At 47.1% G+C, this 22,933-nt stretch overlaps 1 protein-coding gene across 2 annotated transcripts in view; it reads left to right on the top strand.

The window, feature by feature from the left end:
- znf385b (zinc finger protein 385B) overlaps positions 1–22,933 on the top strand; it is an 881,089-nt gene that overhangs the window by 345,255 nt on the left and 512,901 nt on the right. The window lies entirely within an intron of this gene.

Raw genomic sequence — 22,933 nt, 5'->3', positions numbered from 1 at the left:
CCTCGCCCATTTCCTCTGGCTCCACACATAGATTCCCTTGCCTATCCTTCAGTGGGCCAACCCTTCCCCTGGCTACCCTCTTGCTTTTTATGTCCGTGTAAAAAGCCTTGGGATTTTCCTTAACCTTATTTGCCAATGACTTTTCGTGACCCCTTCTAGCCCTCCTGACTCCTTGCTTAAGTTCCTTCCTACTTTCCTTATATTCCACACAGGCTTCGTCTGTTCCCAGCCTTTTAGCCCTGACAAATGCCTCCTTTTTCTTTTTGACGAGGCCTACTATATCTCTTGTTATCCAAGGTTCCCGAAAATTGCCGTATTTATCCTTCTTCCTCACAGGAACATGCCGGTCCTGAATTCCTTTCAACTGAAAGCCTCCCACATGTCAGATGTTGATTTGCCCTCAAACATCCGCCCCCAATCTATGTTCTTCAGTTCCTGCCTAATATTGTTATAATTAGCCTTCCCCCAATTTAGCACATTCATCCTAGGACCACTCTTATCCTTGTCCACCAGCACTTTAAAACTTACTGGATTGTGGTCACTGTTCCCGAAATGCTCCCCCACTGGAACGTCTACCACCTGGCCGGGCTCATTCCCCAATACCAGGTCCAGTACCGCCCCTTCCCTAGTTGGTCTGTCTACATATTGTTTTAAGAAGCCCTCCTGGATGCTCCTTACAAACTCTGCCCCATCTAAGCCCCTGGCACTAAGTGAGTCCCAGTCAATATTGGGGAAGTTGAAGCCTCCCAGCACCACAACCCCGTTGTTTTTACTCTTTTCCAAAATCTGTCTACCTATCTGCTCCTCTATCTCCCGCTGGCTGTTGGGAGGCCTGTAGTAAACCCCCAACATTGTGACTGCACCCTTCTTATTCCTGATCTCTACCCATATAGTCTCACTGCCCTCCGAGGTGTCCTCCCGTGGTACAGCTGTGATATTCTCCCTAACCAGTAGCGCAACTCCGCCACCCCTTTTACATCCCCCTCTATCCCGCCTGAAACATCTAAATCCTGGAACGTTTAGCTGCCAATCAACCAGGTCTCTGTAATGGCAACAACATCATAGTTCCAAGTACTAATCCAAGCTCGAAGTTCATCTGCCTTACCCGTAATACGTCTTGCATTAAAACATATGCACTTCAGGCCACCAGACCCGCTGTGTTCAGCAACTTCTCCCTGTCTGCTCTGCCTCAGAGCTACACTGTCCCAATTCCCTAGTTCTCCCTCAATGCTCTCACCTTCTGACCTATTGCTCCCATGCCCACCCCCCTGCCATACTAGTTTAAACCCTCCCGTGTGACACTAGCAAACCTCGCGGCCAGGATATTTATGCCTCTCCAGTTTAGATGCAACCAGTTCTTCTTATATCGGTCACACCTGCCCCGGAAGAGCTCCCAGTGGTCCAGATAACCGAAACCCTCCCTCCTACACCAGCTGTTTAGCCACGTGTTTAGCTGCTCTATCTTCCTATTTCTAGCCTCACTGGCACGTGGCACAGGGAGTAATCCCGAGATTACAACGCTAGAGGTCCTGTCTTTTAACTTTCTGCCTAGCTCCCTGAACTCCTGCTGCAGGACCTCATGCCCCTTCCTGCCTATGTCGTTAGTACCAATATGTACAACAACCTCTGCCTGTTTGCCCCCCCCCTTCAGGATGCCCTCTACCCGTTCGGAGACATCCTGGACCCTGGCACCAGGGAGGCAACATACCATCCTGGAGTCTCTTTGACGTCCACAGAAACGCCTATCTGTGCCCCTGACTATAGAGTCCCCTATTACTATTGCTCTTCTGCGCTTTTCCCTCCCTTCTGAACATCAGAGCCGGCCGTGGTGCCACTGCTCTGGCTGCTGCTGTTTTCCCCTGATAGGCTATCCCCCCCGACAGTATCCAAAGGGGTATACCTGTTCGAGAGGGGGCAACCACAGGGGATTCCTGCAGTGACTGTCTGCCCTTTCTGGTGGTCACCCATTTCTCTGCCTGCACCTTGGGTGTGACCACATTTATATAACTGCGATCTATGACGCTTTCCACCACCTGCATGCTCCTAAGTGCATCCAATTGCTGCTCCAACCGAACCATGCTGTCTGTGATGAGCTCCAGTTGGGTGCACTTTCTGCAGATGAAGCCATCCGGGACGCTGGAAGCCACCCGGGATGCTGGAAGCCACCCGGGTCTGCCACATCTCACAGTCAGAGCACTGCACCCCTTTAACTGACATTGCGTCAATTAATTAGTAAGTTAAAATTAAAAGTCTCTGGGTCTGTGCCACATCAGCCAGTAACTGTGTCACCACTCTCTGGGTCTGTGCCACAATAGCCAGTGAGTGCGACACCTCCCTCTGGGTGTGTACCACATCAGCCAGTGACTGTGCCACCTCCCTCTGTGCCCGGCTCAGGTCAGCCAGTGCCCAGGCAATGCTGCCAACACCCTTAGCCATGACCCTCTGTGACTGGGCCATGCTCTGAAGCACTGCTGCAATGTCTCTGTGACCCTGGTCTGCCTGCCTGTGTCTGCCTGTGACAAGGCAGCCCTGTGCTATGCCTCGGCCACCACCTGCACAGAGTGCCCCAGGCCTTGGACATCCTGACCCATGGCCAGTACCTTTGCCCCAAGGCCTCCACCGTGGTGTAATGCTGCATGTGTGTGGTGCGCACCAGATAGTGTCCTAGGATGGTGGAGGGAGTTGGAGACTGCTATGTCAGGAAATCAGTGTCATCCTCTCACTGTGCTCCGGTTGCCCTCCGGGTGGTGGGGGGAGGTGGGGGTTACAGGTGTGTGGGGTTGGTGACAGGGGCATAGTGCTGCCTACTCAGCCTGGATGCACTGAGGAGGTTGTGCAATTTTTTGCGGCACTGCTGTCTGTCCCGGCAGTGGCGCCCATGCTGCTCACGGCCTCTGCCACCTGTGGTCAGGCCCGGTGTAAGGAGGCGGGTGGCAGCTTCCTTCTCAGCCCAGGGTAACCCACCTCTCCTCCACGGCATCCAGCAAGGTCTTGAGCTCTGCATCCGTGAACCAGCGTGCCACCCTCTGTGCTGCCATCTTGTTGGCTGGGATGAGCGTGTGGGGAGCAGAATGCTAATATGAGGCTGCAGCTTGTCAGCCTCACGAGTGTCAAGCCCGGCTCCATCGAATCCGACACCGTTTTTTATTGTAATCGCTCGTCTTCCACGTGGCACCGATGCTAGCCCATTAACGGTTGTTGAATAGCTCCAGGAGCGGCACCAATTCTGCAGTCCACCGATTACATCTCAGCAGTCTCTGAAGCGCAGAATCCCACCCATAGAGTATTATAAATCATTTTACATTCCCTTTCTGGTGTAAAGTTCCATTAATTTTTTGTTTATTCACTGATTTACTAACAAATGTGTATTAATTCCTTGTACCATATTATTATACATCTAATAATATATTTCTTCTAAACATAATTACTAGAATTCGCATTTTATCTGAAATAATGATTTGAAGCTGTATTTAAATTTTTCCTCAACCTCCCTTAAAAACAAACCAGAGGAGCAGTTGAAGAAACCATGCTCCCACGGTGAAATCTCGAAAGATTTTGTTAGCACCATTCCTTAAAACTCTCCTCCTTTGGAGTGTGGACAGCAAAGGTCCACTAATGTGGAGTACAAAGTTAATTCCACGTGGGTGAGACTTGCATTTGAACCTTTGAAAGTGCACTGTGCAATGTAATGAATACCATATGACTCAAATATGCAGCGAGCTTTGCTGATAATGAATAGTGCCGAAAACAATTTGACATATGTGAAAAAAAGCTGCCATTTAACTGCAGGAACTCGGTACCAAATGATGGTTGAAGGAAGAAACTGAACCATAAGTTCGACAATGAAGTTTGAAGGAGTGAACTTTGTAAATATAATTTGACAGCACTGTTTTAGATACTTTGTTCAGTAACAGTCTGCAGAGATGAAGCCAGATATTAAGTGATAGCACAGTGACAACCAGATTCAAGTTGAGAATGTAAAATATTCTGCAAAATATTTCCTTTAAACCTTAACAGGGTGATCCAGTTCTATCCCCGCTCCTCTCCCCAGGCGTGGGGCCCATAGAACGTTCCCCACTCAAGTGTTCTGACAGCAATCATCTATTCCTATGCAATTTTCAACCTTATCTGCCAGTCAGCTCCTTTCTGCAGGGAACTGGGAAGTAGCAGGTCAATTCAAATCTGTCAGACCGATGACTCGTCCTCCCATGAACCTGGAGCTAAAATCAGCCATATACTTAATTCGTATAATGTCCAACCATTTCCAAAGCAGTGATCGTGGCACCTAAACTTTAAATTATATCAATCTATTTTCTTATTTATTGCCGCTTGGTAAATTCTTCTGAAAGCTATTGCCCATTAGCAATGAACTATTTCCAGTTGAGAAGCCAGCCTAACCCATTCTTCTCTTCTTGGCCAAAAGCCCTGCTACTCATGCTGGAAGTTGAAATATGATTATATCCTTAACATTAAGTCAAACTATAACTTATTGCTTCTCACCATACATTAAATACTCAAGTCGTATGTATTTTGGCTCCAAAGTCTGAACTTTGCATTTCCACATGTTGAATTCCATCTCCCACCGATTTGCCCAGTCACTTAATCTATCTGTCTCAGCTACACCATCAGCAAACTTAGATACATGGTTCTCTATTCTTTCATCAAAATCTAAATGTAATAAAAAACTGTGGCCCTGGTACAAACACCAGTGGTTATATCCTACCAATTGGAGTGCATAGCCCCTTATGTCCTACTTTCTGTCTCCTAACGCCTGACCAATTGTATACATGATCAATAGATTGTCCCCAATTCCATGTGCTTCCATTACCCTAAGCAGCTTATTGTGCGGTACTTTATTGAGTGCCTTCTGGACGTCTATGTAAATAACATTCCCTTACTTGCCACGTTTGTGATCAGCTCAAGAAATGCAATCAAGTTAGTTAGGCATTGCTCACCCATCATAAATCCATGCTCTCTCTCAGCCATTCATATTTATCCAAATGCTCAGTCACGTCCCAAATAACTAATCTGGGAACTTCTTCATAAAAGACATGAGATGAATAAGTCTATAATTTCCTCGGTTTATCTCCCACCCTTAGAAAATTAAGTCATTGTGGCAGTTTTCCAATCCCAGGGAACAATTTCTAAATCAGATGGTATTGGCATGGTTACACTGCTTGACTCAGGTAACAGCTAGTTCTGGAGTTAAGTTTTGAATAGTGCAGTCAAGCTGTTGTCAAAGGCCTTAAACCTGACAGAAATGCAAAATATTGGCCACCCACTTTACAAGGCTCTGGAAAAGCATCAAGTACTTTGCGACAGGAATTATTGATTTTTAACCTGTGTTCTATGTAGAACTGCATGCCGTAAGGGATCCTAGGGCTGCATTTTCCAGAAAATCCTCGGTCTGGATTCTCCGTTTGGGAGACTATGTGCTGACGCCGGCATGAGAACAGTGACATTTTACGCCCGTAGAAAATGGCGCAAAAGCTGCACCGATGCTCTGTCTGGTGAGGGGCTAGCAGGCACGCAGCGTAGAGACCCAGGCTCTAGCTGCGGATACGGCCGGAGAATTGCCGGGTCCGTGGCCTCGCATGCGCATGCGGATGGCCTGCAGTGGCCGGGCCGTTCAACATGGCGCCGGCCCGGCGCGGACCTGGCCTGCCAAATAGTGCCCCCCTTTGGCAAGGCTCGCCACTCCCGGAACACCCCCCACCAGTGCCCCAGCCCCCGCCAAAGCCTACCTGTCTGCGGATCGGCTCCCCCCCCCCGACTGTGGTGGCGCTGGACTCAGTCCGCCCCATGCCATCGGGAACTCGGCCCATCGGGGGCGGAGCATCTGGGGAGGGCCTCAGGTGACGTCCTGATGCCGCCCCGACGGTGTTTTGGAGGGGGCGGAGCATTGCAAAAGTGGTGCCGCCCCCGATTTCGGAGGCAACAGGGATTCTCCGGCCGATCGCCGAACGCGATTTTGGCGTCAGAGACCGGAGAATTCAGCTCCTCAACTCTGCAAACCCGATAAAGGAGAAAGTGCCGTGAATCTTTGGATTTTCATTCCAGGGTGTGGGGTGTTGGGTGCTAACAAGAGTCGGGCCCCCCGATCCTAGATGGAGTTTGGGGCTGGCCATGAGCGCTGACTGGTGCCGAGTGGCTGTTTATATGATCTGGTTCAGTGCTCAGGGAATTTATCCTAATTATACCAAAATCAGTAAAACAAAAAAAAACCTTTAGCCCTAAGCCCCACATATTCCCAATTCCCCAACCATGCCCCTCATTCTCCCCACTCATCCCACGACTCTTTATAGCCCTGTGCCAACTTAGTTCCATTTCATGCCAACCCATGACCCTTCACTCATGTCTTGCACGTTTTTCCATTTTGACAACATCACGCAACTCATGTACTTCATCAGTATCTCTCCAGCTTCTCACAGCCCCAATACCATTTGCCCTTACATCCTCCTGCCAAATTACCCAGTACACCATGGAGCGACCTCAGGAACCATGGCGCGATGAAATTGAATAAGATTCTCAATATGTATTGCAGACTTCATGATATTTAAACAGAGTACTCTCATTTCTGTAAATCCCTTCAGGTACTTAATCGCATATAAAACAAATACTTCTGAAAGGAAAATAAACATTTTTTAAAAAATGTATTTTATTCCAAACTTATTCAAACAGGTACAAAACATAAACGATCCAGGGAACATTCTCCCCATCACACAATTCTACAGTTTGTCCAGATTTCCCCTCCTTTTCACCCCACACCCCCTGCCCCATCTCCCTCCTCCTTGTGATGAACAGCTCCTCAAACATAGCCAGGAACAGCCCCCACCTTGTCTTGAAGCCCTCTGCTGAACCCCTCAGTTCATATTTAATTTTTTCCAAATGGAAAGAGTCAAATAAGTCTCCTAGCCAGGCCGCCACCTCCGACAGTGTGCCAACCACCATTCCAACAAGATCCTTCACCGGGCAACCAGAGAAATGAAGGCCACGATATCGGCCTTCCTCCCCTCCATCAGCTCCAGCTTCTCTGAAATCCCGAATATCGACACACCAGGGTCTGGTCCAACCTTCGAACACTCCCATCCAGTATCTCTCCAGCTTCTCACAGCCCCAGAACATATGTCCGTGGTTTGCTGGTCCCCAGCTACACTTCTCGCACTCGTCTGCCACTCGCTGGAAGGACCCAGGTCTCGCCCAAGTCATATGCATCCTGTGTACTACTGTATCAGGCTTATCCTTGTGCACGAGGAGGTCGCGTTTACCCTACGTAGCGCTCCATATTCCCCAGTTTATCTACCCTCCCAGTTCTCCCTTCCACTACTCATTCTTCACCACCTGCTCAACCCCTGTTCTCCCCGCCATCCATTTATATCTCCGATCCTGCCCTTCCCATCCACATCTAGGAGCAGCAGCTGCTCCAGTAGGGTATACTTCAGCAGCTTGGGGAACTCTTTCCAGACCTTCAGTAAATCCCTTCTCCTTTTCCTATCCTCATGTGCCTTAAATTAGATAATCTCCCCTCGGACCACCACCGGCCGACACCTCCCCATTCTGGTTCAACTCTACATAACCTTGAATCACTGACCGCACCTTATCACGGAACACTCTGTCTGCCAACAACCCCAAATCAAGCCTCCACCCTGGCCTCTGCTCCCATCCTGATTTAAGCCAAACCTCCAGCCAGTGGGGTCCGAAATTACTATCCCCGCGTACTCTGCCCCCTCCACACCTACCAACATCCCATGGCTCACCACGAAAAAGTAGATTCTGGAGTATACCTGTAAACATGCGAGAAAAAGGATTACTTTCTCTCCCTGGGTTTTCGTTTTAGAAAATATTTTATTGAGGCATTTATAATTTTAATATTTAAAACAACAGAGATCCAACACACACAAAAAACCCACAATAACATACCCAACTCCCCACAACCCTAGACCCTAACTACATATGTTAGATTCCCTACCCTTATTCATCACTTCCATGTCTCCCCTTACACCACCGCCCCCCCCCCCCCCCCCCCGCCCCCGGACTCGAAACGTTAGCTCTTTTGGCAATTCCTGCCCAAACTCCTACTGCCTGCCCCGCCCCATCCCTCCCCCTTCCCTCACCTCTTTGTTCTGTGTAGAAAGCTCCCCACGGACTTCACCCTCCCCAACCCAAAGAAAGACACATCCCAAACCACAGGTCGCTTCCTTCGAAAAAAAGAAAAAGCACCACCACGGGCAAGGCGGGGGGAGGGGGGGGCAGTCCCCTTACATATTTTCACCCTTGCTACCCATTGTTGACCCAACAAATAAAGAAAAACCCTCCACCTGGGAGGAACACCCCCCCCACCCGTTTCTCCTGTTATTTCAAAGTGCCGGCCCCTCCGTCTCCCACAAAGGCTCAGTTCTAACCCAGTTTGTGCTCATTAATAAAGTCATTGGCCGCTTCTGGGGTCTCAAAAGTAGTATTTCATAAGTCACCCACAGTTTTGCCGGGGAGAGCATCCCGAACCTGATCTGCCGTCGATGAAGCACTGCCTTGGCCTTGTTAAATCCAGCACGCCGTTTTGCCAGTTCAGCTCCAATGTCTTGGTATATTCGAACCTTGTTCCCCTGCCATCCACAGTTCCATTTCTTCCTGGCTCACTGCAGGATCTTCTCTTTTTCCACAAACATATGGAGTCTTATAATCACTGCCCGTGGCATCTCCCCAGCTTTTGACTTCTGCCTCGGAGACCTGTGCCATCTATCCACCTCTCGGGCCTCGTCCAGCATCCTCTCCGCCACCAGCCTGCCAACATCCAACTGCCTCCTTCAGGCAGGCCGACAATGCACAGATTGTGCCTTCTTGACCTATTCTCTTGTTCTTCCACCTTTGCTCTCAGCATCTTGCAAAGGTCTCCTAAGAGCCCCACCTCCACCTCCAATGCCACCACCCGACTGCTGTGGCCTGACATCACCCTCTCCATCTCTCAGATCGGCGACCCCTGTGCCTCCAGACACTTTTTAACCTTTTCCATTGAGCCCTTCAGGGGTACCACAGCCCCTTTGATAGCCTTCGAGTGATCCTCTTGCATCTCCTTCCTCTGCTGGCAAAACCCTTTCCTGATGAAAGCCATCAACTGTTCCATCTGGGACTTTACAACTTACACTGACCTTTCCCCCTGAGCTGTCTTTCTAGTAACTGCTGTGCCACAGATCTCTTCCAACTCCTTGGCCAGGTCTTTCACCTTCAGGGGGGTTTGATAACCAGCAGACATGCTACACCTGGGCGAAACTTCTTTTCCAACCTTCATCTGCACTTTTCCGCCGATGTTTCTCCAGTTTTCAGTACAAAGTGCTCTTTTCAATGCGTTCAAGCAGGAGCTGCCACTCACACTGCCACTCACGCCTGACACAATATGTTGACAGGCCAACAAGAGGCGAGGCCACGTTGGATTTGGTTTTGGGTAATGAACCAGGCCAGGTGTTGGATTTGGAGGTAGGAGAGCACTTTGGGGACAGTGACCACAATTCGGTGACGTTTACGTTAATGATGGAAAGGGATAAGTATACACCGCAGGGCAAGAGTTATAGCTGGGGGAAGGGCAATTATGATGCCATTAGACGTGACTTGGGGGGGATAAGGAGGAGAAGTAGGCTGCAAGTGTTGGGCACACTGGATAAGTGGAGCTTGTTCAAGGATCAGCTACTGCGTGTTCTTGATAAGTATATACCGGTCAGGCAGGGAGGAAGGCGTCGAGCGAGGGAACCGTGGTTTACCAAAGAAGTGGAATCTCTTGTTAAGAGGAAGAAGGAGGCCAATGTGACGATGAGGTGTGAAGTTTCAGTTGGGGCGATGGATAGTTACAAGGTAGCAAGGAAGGATCTAAAGAGAGAGCTAAGACGAGCAAGGAGGGGACATGAGAAGTATTTGGCAGGTAAGATCAAGGAAAACCCAAAAGCTTTCTATAGGTATGTCAGGAATAAGCGAATGACTAGGGAAAGAGTAGGACCAGTCAAGGACAGGGATGGGAAGTTGTGTGTGGAGTCTGAAGAGATAGGCGAGATACTAAATGAATATTTTTCATCAGTATTCACTCAGGAAAAAGATAATGTTGTGGAGGAGAATGCTGAGACCCAGGCTAATAGAATAGATGGCATTGAGGTACATAGGGAAGAGGTGTTGGCAATTCTGGACAGGCTGAAAATAGATAAGTCCCCGGGTCCTGATGGGATTTATCCTGGGATTCTCTGGGAGGCCAGGGAAGAGATTGCTGGACCTTTGGCTTTGATTTTTATGTCATCATTGGCTACAGGAATAGTGCCAGAGGACTGGAGGATAGCAAATGTGGTCCCTTTGTTCAAAAAGGGGAGCAGAGACAACCCCGGCAACTATAGACCGGTGAGCCTCACGTCTGTAGTGGGTAAAGTCTTGGCGGGGATTATAAGAGACAAGATTTATAATCATCTAGATAGGAATAATATGATCAGGGATAGTCAGCATGGCTTTGTGAAGGGTAGGTCATGCCTCACAAACCTTATCGAGTTCTTTGAGAAGGTGACTGAACAGGTAGACGAGGGTAGAGCAGTTGATGTGGTGTATATGGATTTCAGCAAAGCGTTTGATAAGGTTCCCCACAGTAGGCTATTGCAGAAAATACGGAGGCTGGGGATTGAGGGTGATTTAGAGATGTGGATCAGAAATTGGCTAGCTGAAAGAAGACAGAGGGTGGTGGTTGATGGGAAATGTTCAGAATGGAGTTCAGTTACAAGTGGAGTACCACAAGGATCTGTTCTGGGGCCGTTGCTGTTTGTCATTTTTATCAATGACCTAGAGGAAGGCGCAGAAGGGTGGGTGAGTAAATTTGCAGACGATACTAAAGTCGGTGGTGTTGTCGATACTGTGGAAGGATGTAGCAGGTTACAGAGGGATATAGATAAGCTGCAGAGCTGGGCTGAGAGGTGGCAAATGGAGTTTAATGTAGAGAAGTGTGAGGTGATTCACATTGGAAGGAATAACAGGAATGCTGAATATTTGGCTAATGGTAAAGTTCTTGGAAGTGTGGATGAGCAGAGGGATCTAGGTGTCCATGTACATAGATCCCTGAAAGTTGCTACCCAGGTTGATAGGGTTGTGAAGAAGGCCTATGGAGTGTTGGCCTTTATTGGTAGTGGGATTGAGTTCCGGAGTCAGGAGGTCATGTTGCAGTTGTACAGAACTCAGGTACGGCCGCATTTGGAGTATTGCGTACAGTTCTGGTCACCGCATTATAGGAAGGACGTGGAGGCTTTGGAGCGGGTGCAGAGGAGATTTACCAGGATGTTGCCTGGTATGGAGGGAAAATCTTATGAAGAAAGGCTGATGGACTTGAGGTTGTTTTCGTTGGAGAGAAGAAGGTTAAGAGGAGACTTAATAGAGGCATACAAAATGGTCAGGGGGTTAGATAGGGTGGACAGTGAGAGCCTTCTCCCGCGGATGGAAATGGCTGGCACGATGGGACATAGCTTTAAACTGAGGGGTAATAGATATAGGACAGAGGTCAGAGGTAGGCTCTTTATGCAAAGAGTAGTGAGGCCGTGGAATGCCCTACCTGCTACAGTCGTGAACTCGCCAACATTGAGGGCATTTAAAAGTTTATTGGATAAACATATGGATGATAATGGCATAGTGTAGGTTAGATGGCTTTTGTTTCGGTGCAACATCGTGGGCCGAAGGGCCTGTACTGCGCTGTATCGTTCTATGATCTATGATCTACACTATGGCTGCCACCGGAAGTTCCTAAAATAAACACTTATGAAATTAAATATTTGTATTCATAGCCCCACACCAGAGGCAGCTTGTCTCTTTACAATCACTTGGAGCTGTCAGTTGAACTGGAACTTACAGCCACCCCCCAGCTGTGATGATAGGTTGTGAAAGCAACGATGTTATAATGACCTTATAATGACAACCCATGTGTCCAAACAATGAAATTGGACCAATTTCTTTTATACTACAGGCTAGATTTTTCATCAGTTATAGGGCCTTGGAATTTAAATGGCTTCACAGCTTGACAATTCCATAGAGCTAATAGACCTTTTATGCGCATTCATGTCGAACTTTAAAAATCCTAAAGGGGTACCGTACCTCTCCAAATAACTCCGGCAGCTTTAAACCTTTCCCTGAAATAGCTCAAGTCCATGAAACTTGTTTCAGGCATCCCAGTATAAAGGGTTGCTCCTGTTTTCAAGGAAAAAAACTTTTACATGTACAGTTGCCTCTGTAAACTACAAATGTGCAAAGTACAATCCACCCCCTGACCTGGCGCCAAACTTGGGGGTGAGACTTCTGGAATTGGGGCTCCAACATCATTTTGGCAAAGGCCTTTTATGAAAATGTCTTTATGTCTTCATGCAAATTCAGGCCCTATTTTCTGTTGGTTTTAACATTTGTTGATGCATATTCATCAACAAAATTATTTAGGTCACAACTCCATGAAGTATCGAGTTTATCAAATGAACTTTAATAAGACTCTGAAACACATTTAGCACATTGTCATAATCCACAAGAGGAGCAATTGACCATATGTTAGATTAAATTGGAAGTATATCAATGCAGTAGAATGTATATGTTGATATGCATTTGGACATTGAATCATACAATCAGTTTCAAACAAGTTTTTTTGATAAAGATTTTAGTTTATTTTAATTCACCAGATTTACTTGCGTTTCTTGCTTTACTTCCGTACAATGCACTTCCATGGACATCCTGTAATTAAGCTGTGGAATGGGACTTATTTCTGCTCTCATAACACAGAATGTCTGCTATGACATTCCAGCAACTTAACTCTATGCTGGTTGGATTCTATTGACATCTATCTGCTTCTTCTGCAGTTTTCTGAGAGAGCTGGCTAGATGGATCTTCACTTCAAGACTTCAATAAAGTCTTATATCTTTTCTGACTGCCATATCCCAGCTGTTGGTCTCCCCTTTCAAAATACTAAATCCCCCCACCTCTGGAGAACACACCATTGCCCTAACGATCATAAAGCTAACAACAAGGTCCTCTCAAGCCAATCTCCTTGCCTGCATAGATCAGATGTTAATCGGCAGTAGACTGGAACCTAAGGCTTCGAGAGATGCGAAAAACGACATCAGCACTTGAACTCTGTCCCTCTCTTGCAGTGTGTTCTGGATTTGCCACTTATTTGGTTGAATCTGATAAATATCCCCTTCATGCCTCCGTCAACAAGAACTGCTGCTTGTTTATTTCATGCAGGGAACCCTGAAGACTCTCAAATAACCGCATGAAATACTTCAGTTTAATGAATGCAACTTTATGGGACTAAAGTACTTAATTATGATTGTTTATCTGATGGCTTGCTTCTTGCCTGTTCTTTTAACTTCATTTTGGGAGATTTTTAAGGTGTGACAGGGAATAAGCTATCACAAGGCATACAGTGAATGGCTATTCAGTCAATAGGAAGAGGTACAGAGAAGCAGATGTGACTGTGCTATGTACTCCAATTGTTGGATGCTGCATTGTAGACTTAAAAAAAGAATTGTAAAGAAAGGTTTTTTCAAATATAACACCATTAGAACCATATTCAAACAACAATGACAATATTTCAACCTCCCCACCCCCCAAAACCAGACCCAAAAAGAACAAAAAACACTTCCCCAATCCCTACCCCTAACATATGATGGTGACCAGCACCCTGAAGTCGGAAATAAACGGCTTTCATCTCAGATAGAACCCTTCCGTCGACCCTCTCAGGATATACTTAATCTTTTCTAAGTGTAAGAACTCCATCAGGTCACTTAACCACTTCACGCTATGGGGCGGGACCGAAGACTTCCATCCAAACAACTGACTCCTTTGGGCTATTAGCAAGGCAAAGCCCAGAGCATCTTTCTTCGCCCCTATTTGCAGCTCCGGTAAATGTGAAACCCCAAAGGTAGCCACCAAAGGGCAAGGTTCCAACTCAACCCTGAGAATTCCTGATATGGTGCTGAGGAAGGAGGCCCAAAAGCTCATAAGCTTAGAACAAGACCAGAGCATGTGTGTATGATACACCAGACCCCTAGAACACCGCTCGCAACTATCATATACTTCCAAGAATTCATCCGTGCCCTGGTCAAATCTGTGCTATGAACCACTTTAAATTGAACTGCACTGTAAAGTTAGCACAAAGCTAACAAGTTCTCTTTCAATAATTCTCTCTATGGCCTCCACGTGCAATGATTTAAAGGGTCTGCTCGCAGAGTCTGTGGAAGCAGTATAAGATAGCTGGTCAACTCCTATGAAGATACTGCAAAAAGATTATGAGCAGCCTACTGCTGGGAAAATGCAAACAGAAACTTAGGGCATTAGTAGTGAAGGTCAATTGCATCCTTATAGCTAGAAAGAAAAGGTGAGAGAACATGTGACTAGTTTGAGGAGTCATGATGAGTGGGTGAATCAAGGTATCAAGTATTGTCATTGAAGCAAACCATGCCAGCTCTGAACAATGGGTTCGACCGATGATCAGATTCAGAAGGGGGTTTAGCAGGATAGAGGAACAAAGTAAAGGCATTGGATTAGAGCTATTGTTTATGTGGAAGAAGAAAACCAAGTTGAACAGTCTGTTATAAATAAACTGTCCACGTGGCTGTGTGGTTTGAATATCATTCTGTGGATAAAGAAATAATGACATTCTCTGCATTGTGCAAATCAAACATGGCATTAAATTCAAAGTGAGATTTCTAAACCACTGTACCAGTCTTTCCAAAATGTTTTGTTTTCTTAAATTACTGAAGATGAAAAATACATTTATCACATTAGTAACTGTTTCCACGGTTTCCAGCAGTAATGCTTGGCACCATTTTACTAGGTTTATTTTTTTTTCATGACTATTTAGATGTACTGGATAATGTGAACTGCTGTTACATATTAAGTTTTAGCCATATAAGCTTGATGCCAACATGAAAATGGCCTGACGTGGTTTTATACGTGGATGTATAAGATAGCGATGAATTGGTTTGTCTCATTCTTATCTATATCTAAGCATACTAATTAATTTCACACCAAAGATTGGAGTTTGAACGTTGGCAGTTTCCCAGATTCATGAAATTATGTTCATTTCATCTCCTGAAAGTTTAATTAAACACACAATGTTCTGGAATGACAGTCTCCTCTTTGTCTTCGTTTAATTACTAGTTTTCTTCATTTCATTTTAAGCTTCTTGCGTGGTGGCGGGAATGGCAGGAGGACAAGTTTACCATATTTATTCAATAACTTTTTTCTAGCCTTAATGAAGTGTTCCCTTCTTTTATATTGGCCGAATAAAAGCTACTCTGGCTTGTCTGGGACTAAAGACACACATCTGTAGGCCTTAAAACATATTCTGGCACAATTGTGGAAAGACAATCAGGAAATGATTAACAGATGTTTGACTGAAACAGCCAATTTGAAATCTGTGCTCATTAAGTGGATTAGTACAAATACAAATAATAATGCAGATTCAAACTTTTTTAAAAATGTTTTTATTCTCCATTTTCACATTTTCCTTCAAATTTTACACCCCACCCACAAACAGTAAACGGTAACAAATACAAAATCAATCCCCTTAACAATACCAACGATCCCATCCTCCCACCACCCCAAACAACAGCCCACCTGTCAATATATGCATCCAATAAAACAAACCCTCCCACGGTGGCAACAAAAACCAAAGGAGAAAAAGAAAAAGGAGTCCGGGACCGCCCATGGTCACCATTGACCTATAGAGTCCACTCCCCCTCCCCCCCTACACTCAACGCCATCCAACCTCTGAAAGAGTACCGTACATGATACCCAAGAGTTGTACCCCCCCCCCCCCCCCCCACCCCAACCCGGTCTCCAACTCCTCCCGTCCACTGCCTCTTGTAAAACTCCTCCCCCCAACCTCGGTTCCTTCCCCCCAACTTTCCACCCCGGCTAGACCACTCAGACCCTGTTCTGCCAGGCTCCGATGGCGCAGCCCCTCCCCCCACCTCACTTCCGTTCACTGGCCGGCTTAAACCGGCCAGCGTGGAGGCCCCCGCCCGGGTCCCTTTACCCCTTGCCCAGCCCTTGGAAAGCCCAGAAATCTCCTTTTAGCACACAAACCCCGCATATCCACCTACACCCCAAAGAGCCCTCATTTCGAGTGAAAGTCCCATCACTTCCCTTGTCCAAATATATACAACATTGGCTCCTTTAGCCCATACACCCGCACGCAGTGAAACAAAAAAAGAAGAAAATACAGTCAGTCATGAAGTCACATCGGCACATGGCCATTTCTCAATTTCTCAGTTCTGCCACAGTCCTTCTGCCTTCGCAAACTCCTCCGCTGCTTCCGCCGTTCCAAAATAAAAGTCCCTGAGCTTGTAAGTCACCCTCAGCTTCGCTGGATATACAATGCCGCACTGCACCTTGCTAATGTACAGTGCCCTCTTCACCCGGTTGAAGGCAATGCAGATTCAAACTTTATGAGCTTTCTCCAATAAAGGCATTTTATATCTTAACTTGCACCACAACTGATCTGTATCCTCCATTGCCTGAAATACACGGGAACGGGAATAGGTCATTCAGTCTTTCAAGCCCGTTCTGCCATTCAGAGAGCCAAAAATGATCTATCTCTTTACTCCATCCTCCAATCTTGGCTCCATAACCCTGGATCAATTGATCTTAGATTTAAAATGATGAGCTATCATACACTGTTTTTTGCAGGAAATATTACCATTCTTCTATTGCCATTTGTGCAAAGTAGTGTTTTCTAACTTCCTTCCTGAATGGCCTCGCTCTGATTTTTAGTTGAGCCTCTTTGTCTTCGACTTCCCCACCAGTGGAAAAACATTTTCTCCAGCTACCATGTCAATTGTTTTAAAAGTTCTGGAACCCACCATCAAATCAGCCCTAACCTGCCATATTTCCAGGAATATAGTCCAGTTTTCACAACTTAATCTTTGATGTTCTGGAAACAATCAGGTGAATCTCTGCTGTACTCCTTCCAATACCAATCCTGCAATCTTTTCTAAAATGCAGTGCCCAAAACTATACACTGTACACCATGAAGCTCCGCCTTCTCAACGTTGCCCCTTGCCTGAGGTTTGGTGATCCTCGGGTTAAATCACCACCAGTCAACTCTCAGCCTCAAAGAGGAAAGCAGACTATGGTCATCAGGGGCTATGGCGATTTTACCTGTACATTACACCATACACCATATACGGTGTAAGAAAGGCTTCATATAGCTATAATAAACTTAAAGAAACATGAGAAGTAGGAGCAGGAATTGGCCATATCACCGCTCAAGTCTGATCCACTGTTCAATGAAATCATAACTGACCTTGGAGTTCAACGTCTTGAGAACGTAACTCGTGGAACAGATAAAGGGTAACCAGTAGGTATGGTATACTTGGATTTTGACATTCAATAAAGCGATACAAAAAGTAACAATCATAATCTTTATTAGTGTCACATTTCATTAATACTGCAATGAGTTACTGTGAAAATCCCCTAGTCCCCACACTCCGACGCTTGTTCGGGTACACTGAGGGAGAATTCAGAATGTCTAATTCACCTAACAAGCACATCTTTCGGGACATGTGGGAGGAAACCGAAGCGCCCGGAGGAAACCCATGCAGACAAGGGGAGAACGTGCAGACTCTGCACAGACAGTGACCCAAGCCGGGCATCGAACCCGGGACCCTACCGCTGTGAAGCGACAGTGCTACCACTGTGCTACCGTGCTGCCCTGTACATGTACCGAAGTGAAAAGTATTTCTCTGTGACCGAGGGAACGCACACAGTACGTACATAGTAGACAATAAGGTTGTAGATGATGTATAATGGAGTGAGGTATTCACTTTGATTGTAAGAACCAATTTTTTTTTAATATTGAAAATCAGAATATTTTAAAAATATTTAAAATATCTTGAAATGTATAAATATTGGTATTCAGACAGACTTGAGTGTACTTGTACAAGGAAGACCGAGTTAGTATGGAAATACAGAAAGAAATGAAAAAGGCAAATTGCTTGTTTGCATTTAATGCAATGGGATTTGAATGCAAGAAAAATCTTTCTACAATTGTGGAGGTCGGTGAGTGTTATGAGGTCCGGAAAGGAATTCATATTGAGCCGAACAGGTTGCATCGCAGCAGGCCAGTGTAGGTCAGAATGAGCCAGAACAAGTCCAGTGCAGGAGCAAATACTCCAATGAAGTCTCAAATAACATCGACAGTCTCAACGATGATCTTTTCAAAATGATTTCATTGTCTCAAATCAAAAAATAACTTCCTGCACCTTGTATACTTCTCATCATAAGAGGGACCTGTATTCTTTGTTAATGTTTGTGTCTCTGCTTCCACTGAGGTATAGACATTTCAAACTTCCATGACACAACTTCTAACTGAGGCTAACAATTGTGAAGCGTTCAATAAAGTTGTGTCAACATTTAGCAGCAATTTGTTGACTGCATTAATTCTTTGAAGTAAATGGTTCCACAAAACAGTAAAAGATGCAATTTTGTACTTTCAAACCTCTCTGCAAAGGATTTTGCTTCAGCTTTCACGTGTGGTTTCTCCGAATTTGATGTGGCCATGTCTGATGAGCATTCCTTTATATTAACAAAGTTTAGTCTCAAAGCCAAAACAGCATCTGCAGGAACGGACTGCCTGGTGTCACAAATTCTTTTGGCCTTGGGATCAGGTCACCCCTGCTCCCCTCGACGATATAAGTTTCTAAGTTCTTGGTGTGCTCCTGGCTGCCTAGCTGCAGCTACAGGCTATCTGACCTGGCCTTTGCTCTCACCCATGCAGGTCCAGTTTCTGCCTAGCCCCCTCACTCTCACACCCTGACTACTGATCAAGTTGCCTCACTGCACCCAAAAACCATGACGCCTGTGCCTGCCTGGCCCTCACACCTCTTGGACTGCTCACACCGCTCGCTCGGGCGGTTGGCGTTGAGCCTCAACGACCACGTGTGCTCCTGGCTGGCTAATGCTGCTGGCTATCTGGCCTGGTTTCTGCTCTCACCCTCACTGGTCCGGTTGCCGCCCAGCCCTCTCACTCTCAGCCCTGTCCACCAGCTCTGATTGAGTCACCCCACTGGCCGCTGCTCCCCGAAAACCAGAATGCCGGTGCTTGCCTGGCCCACAGACCTCAAGCTGCGCTCCTGGCTGACTGCCTGGCTGCTGCTGTGAAGTGCAGAGAAGGTTTACCAAACTGATTATTGGGATAGCAGGACAGACGTATGAAGAAAGGTTGAATCGGTTAGAGCTATATTTGCTGGAGTTAAGAAAAATCAGGGGGACCTCATAGAAACCCATAAAATTCTAACTGGATTAGACCGGGTAGATGCAGGAAGGTGGTTCCTGATGGCGGGAGTGTCAAGAACCAGGGGTCATTGTCTAAGAAGATGGGTTTAACCTTTTAGGACTGAAATGAGGAGAAATGTTTTCACCCAGAGAGTGGTAAACCTGTGGAATTTTCTACCAAAGAAAACAGTTGAGACTAAAACATTGCATGCTTTCAGAAAGCAGTTAGATATGGCTCTTGGGCTCAAGGTGGAAAATGGGAACAGGTTACTGAGTTGGATGATCAGCCATGAGCATATTGAATGGCAGAGTGGGCTTGAAGGGCCGAATGAACTACTCTTGGTCCTATTTTCTACATTCCTATGGTTCCCTGCTGTCTTGTTCTTTTTAAAAAAATATATTTTTATTGAAGTATTTGCAAAATTTTATAACAATAACAAACGCAAGAATAATAACATAAACATCAACATGGTTAAAAAAAAGACATTACCCACCCAACCCCTTCCATACATCCCTCAACCATGATGTGGAGATGCCGGCGTTGGACTGGGGTGAGGACAGTACGAAGTCTTACAACACCAGGTTAAAGTCCAACAGGTTTGTTTCGATGTCACTAGCTTTCGGAGCGCTGCTCCATCCTCAGGTGAATGAAGAGGTATGTTCCAGAAACATATATATAGACAAATTCAAAGATGCCAAACAATGCTAGTAATGCGACCATTAGCAGGTGATTAAATCTTTACAGATCCAGAGATGGGGTAAACCCAGGTTAAAGAGGTGTGAATTGTATCAAGTCAGGACAGTTGGTAGGATTTCGCAGGCCAGATGGTGGGGGATGAATGTAATGCGACATGAATCCCAGGTCCCGGTTGAGGCCGCACTCATGTGTGCGGAACTTGGCTATAAGTTTCTGCTCGGCGATTCTGCGTTGTCGCGGGTCCTGAAGGCCGCCTTGGAAAACGCTTACCCGGAGATCAGAGGCTGAATGCCCTTGACTGCTGAAGTGTTCCCCGACTGGAAGGGAACATTCCTGCCTGGTGATTGTTGCGCGATATTGCATCCATATTGCCCCTCAACCATATTGCATCAACCCGCCTCCCCCCCCCCCCCCCTTCGGAATGCTGTTTTTGCCGACATTTTAATTTTCCCCGAGAAAGTCGACGAACGGCTGCCACCTCCGAGAGAACCGCAGCATTGACCCTCTCAAGGCAAACTTTATTTTCTCCAGCCTGAGAAACCCAGCCATGTCACTGACCCAAGTCTCCACACTCGAGGGCTTTGAGTCCCTCCACATTAAAAGGATACGTCTCCGGGCTACCAGGGAGACAAAGGCCAAAACGTCGGCCTCTTTCACTCACTGAACTCCCGGATCTCCTGACACTTCAAAGATCGCTACCTCCGCACTCGGCACCACCCGCGTGTCTAGCACCCTGGACATTGCTTTAGCAAAACCCTGCCAAAACCCGCTAAGCTTTGGGTATGCCCAAAACTTGTGGACATGGTTTGCTGGGCTTCCCGCACACATCGCACATCTATCTTCCACTCCAGAACACTTGCTCATCCTCGCCGCCATCATGTGTGCCCGGTGTACCACTTTAAACTGTATTAAACAGAGCATGGCACATGATGAGGAGGAATTAACCCTGCTTGGGGCGTCCACCCACAGACCCGCCTCCAACTCTCCAACTAGCTCCTCCTCCCACTTGCCCTTCAGTTCCTCCACCGGGGTTTCCTCCACCTCCAACGACTCCTGATAGATATCTGACACCTTCCCCTCCCCCACCCAGGCGCCAGAAAATACTCTGTCCTGTATCCACCGTGGCGGCAAGAGCGGGAAAGCCAACACCTCTTTCCCGCACTTGCAAATATCTGAAACCATTCCCCGGCGGCAACTTGAACATATCCTCCAGCGCCTTCAGACTGGGAAAACTCCCGTCTATGAATAGATCTCCCACCCTTCTAATTCCTGCTCTCTGCCAGCTCCGGAACCCGCCATCTATCCTGCCCGGTGCGAACCTGTGGTTAATTCAAATCGGGGTCCAGACCAACGCACCCTCCACCTTCTTATACCTCCTGCATTGCCCCCAGATCCTCAGTGCCGTCACCACCACCGAGCTAGTGGAGTAATGGGCCGGCGAGAATGGCAGAGGTGCCATTACCAATGCTCCCAAACTGGTGCCTTTGCACGACGCCGCCTCCATCCACTCCCATGCCGACCCCTCTACCCTTACCCACTTCCGAACCATCGCTATATTAGCCGCCCAGTAGTAGTTGCAGAAGTTCGGCAGCGCCAACCCACCCTCCCCCGACTGCGTTCCAGCAACATTTTCTTCATTCGTGGGGTTTTATTCGCCCAGTCAAAGCCCAAAATGATCTTGTTCACCCACTTGAAAAAGGCCTTAGCGATGAAGATGGGGAGGCACTGGAAAACAAACAGAAATCTGGGGAGAACCGTCATTTTCACAGCCTGTACCCTCCCTGCCAACAAAAGTGGGAGCATATCCCATCTTTTAAAGTCCCCTTCCATTTGCTCTACCAGCTGGGTTTGGTTGAGCTTGTCTAATGCCTCCCATTTCCGAGCCACCTATATTCTCAGGTAGCGATAGCTCCTCTCTACCACCTTGAGCGGCAGCTCCTTCAGTCCCCTCTCCTGCCCCCTTGCCTGGATCACGAACAATTCACTTTTTCCCATGTTCAATTTATACCATGAAAACCTGCCAAATTCCCCCAAGATCTGCATAACCTCCCACAACCCCTCCACCGGGTCCGACATGTACAAGAGCAGATCGTCCGCATAAAGCAAAACCCGATGCTCCACCCCCCCCCCCCCCCCGAACCAGCCCCTGCCAATTCCTTGATGCTCTCAGCGCCATGGCCAACGGCTCTATAGCCAGAGTGAACAGCAACGGGGAGAGGGGGCACCCCTGCCTCATCCCTTGGTGTAACTTAAAATACCCTGACCTCAGCCGGTTCGTGCACACGCTCGCTACAGGCGCCTGGTAGAGCAATTGCACCCAGTCAATAAAGCCCTCACCAAACCCAAACCTTCCCAGCGTCTCCCACAGGTACTCCCACTCCACCCGATCAAAAGCCTTCTCCACGTCCATTGCTACCACCACCTCCGCCTCCTCTCCTTATGAGGGCATCATAATTACATTTAACAGCCTCCGGACGTTAGCATTGAGCTGTCTGTCCTGAACAAATCCAGTTTGGTCCTCCCCTATCACCCCGGACACAGTGTTCCATCCTAGTGGCCAGAATCTTAGCCAGCAGCTTGGCTTCTATGTTCAACAGCGAAATCGGCCTATATGACCCACATTGCTCCGGATCCTTCTCGTTTAAGAATGAGTGAAATCGAGGCCTGCAACATCGTTGGGGGGAGGATCCCCTCTGTCTATCCTCGTTAAAAGTCCTCACCAGCAGTGGGCACAGCACCACTGTGCCGTCTGGTAACCATCCGGCCCCGGTGCCTTGCCCGACTGCATGCCCTCCAGTCCTTTAACAATTTCCTCTGCCTCAGTCGGGGCCCCCAGCCTCTCCACCCTCGGAAACCTCAACTGATCTAGGAATTGCCTCATCCCTTCTGCTCCGGCCAGGGGTTCTGACTCATATAATTTACTGTAAAACTCTTAAAAAACTTTGTTCACCCCCCCTTGGTCCAAGA

This window comes from Scyliorhinus torazame, chromosome 2, assembly GCF_047496885.1.
Source record: "Scyliorhinus torazame isolate Kashiwa2021f chromosome 2, sScyTor2.1, whole genome shotgun sequence".
NCBI lineage: Eukaryota > Metazoa > Chordata > Chondrichthyes > Carcharhiniformes > Scyliorhinidae > Scyliorhinus > Scyliorhinus torazame.
Note: the sequence above shows the minus strand (reverse complement) of the source record. Positions and strands in the feature narration are given on the sequence as shown.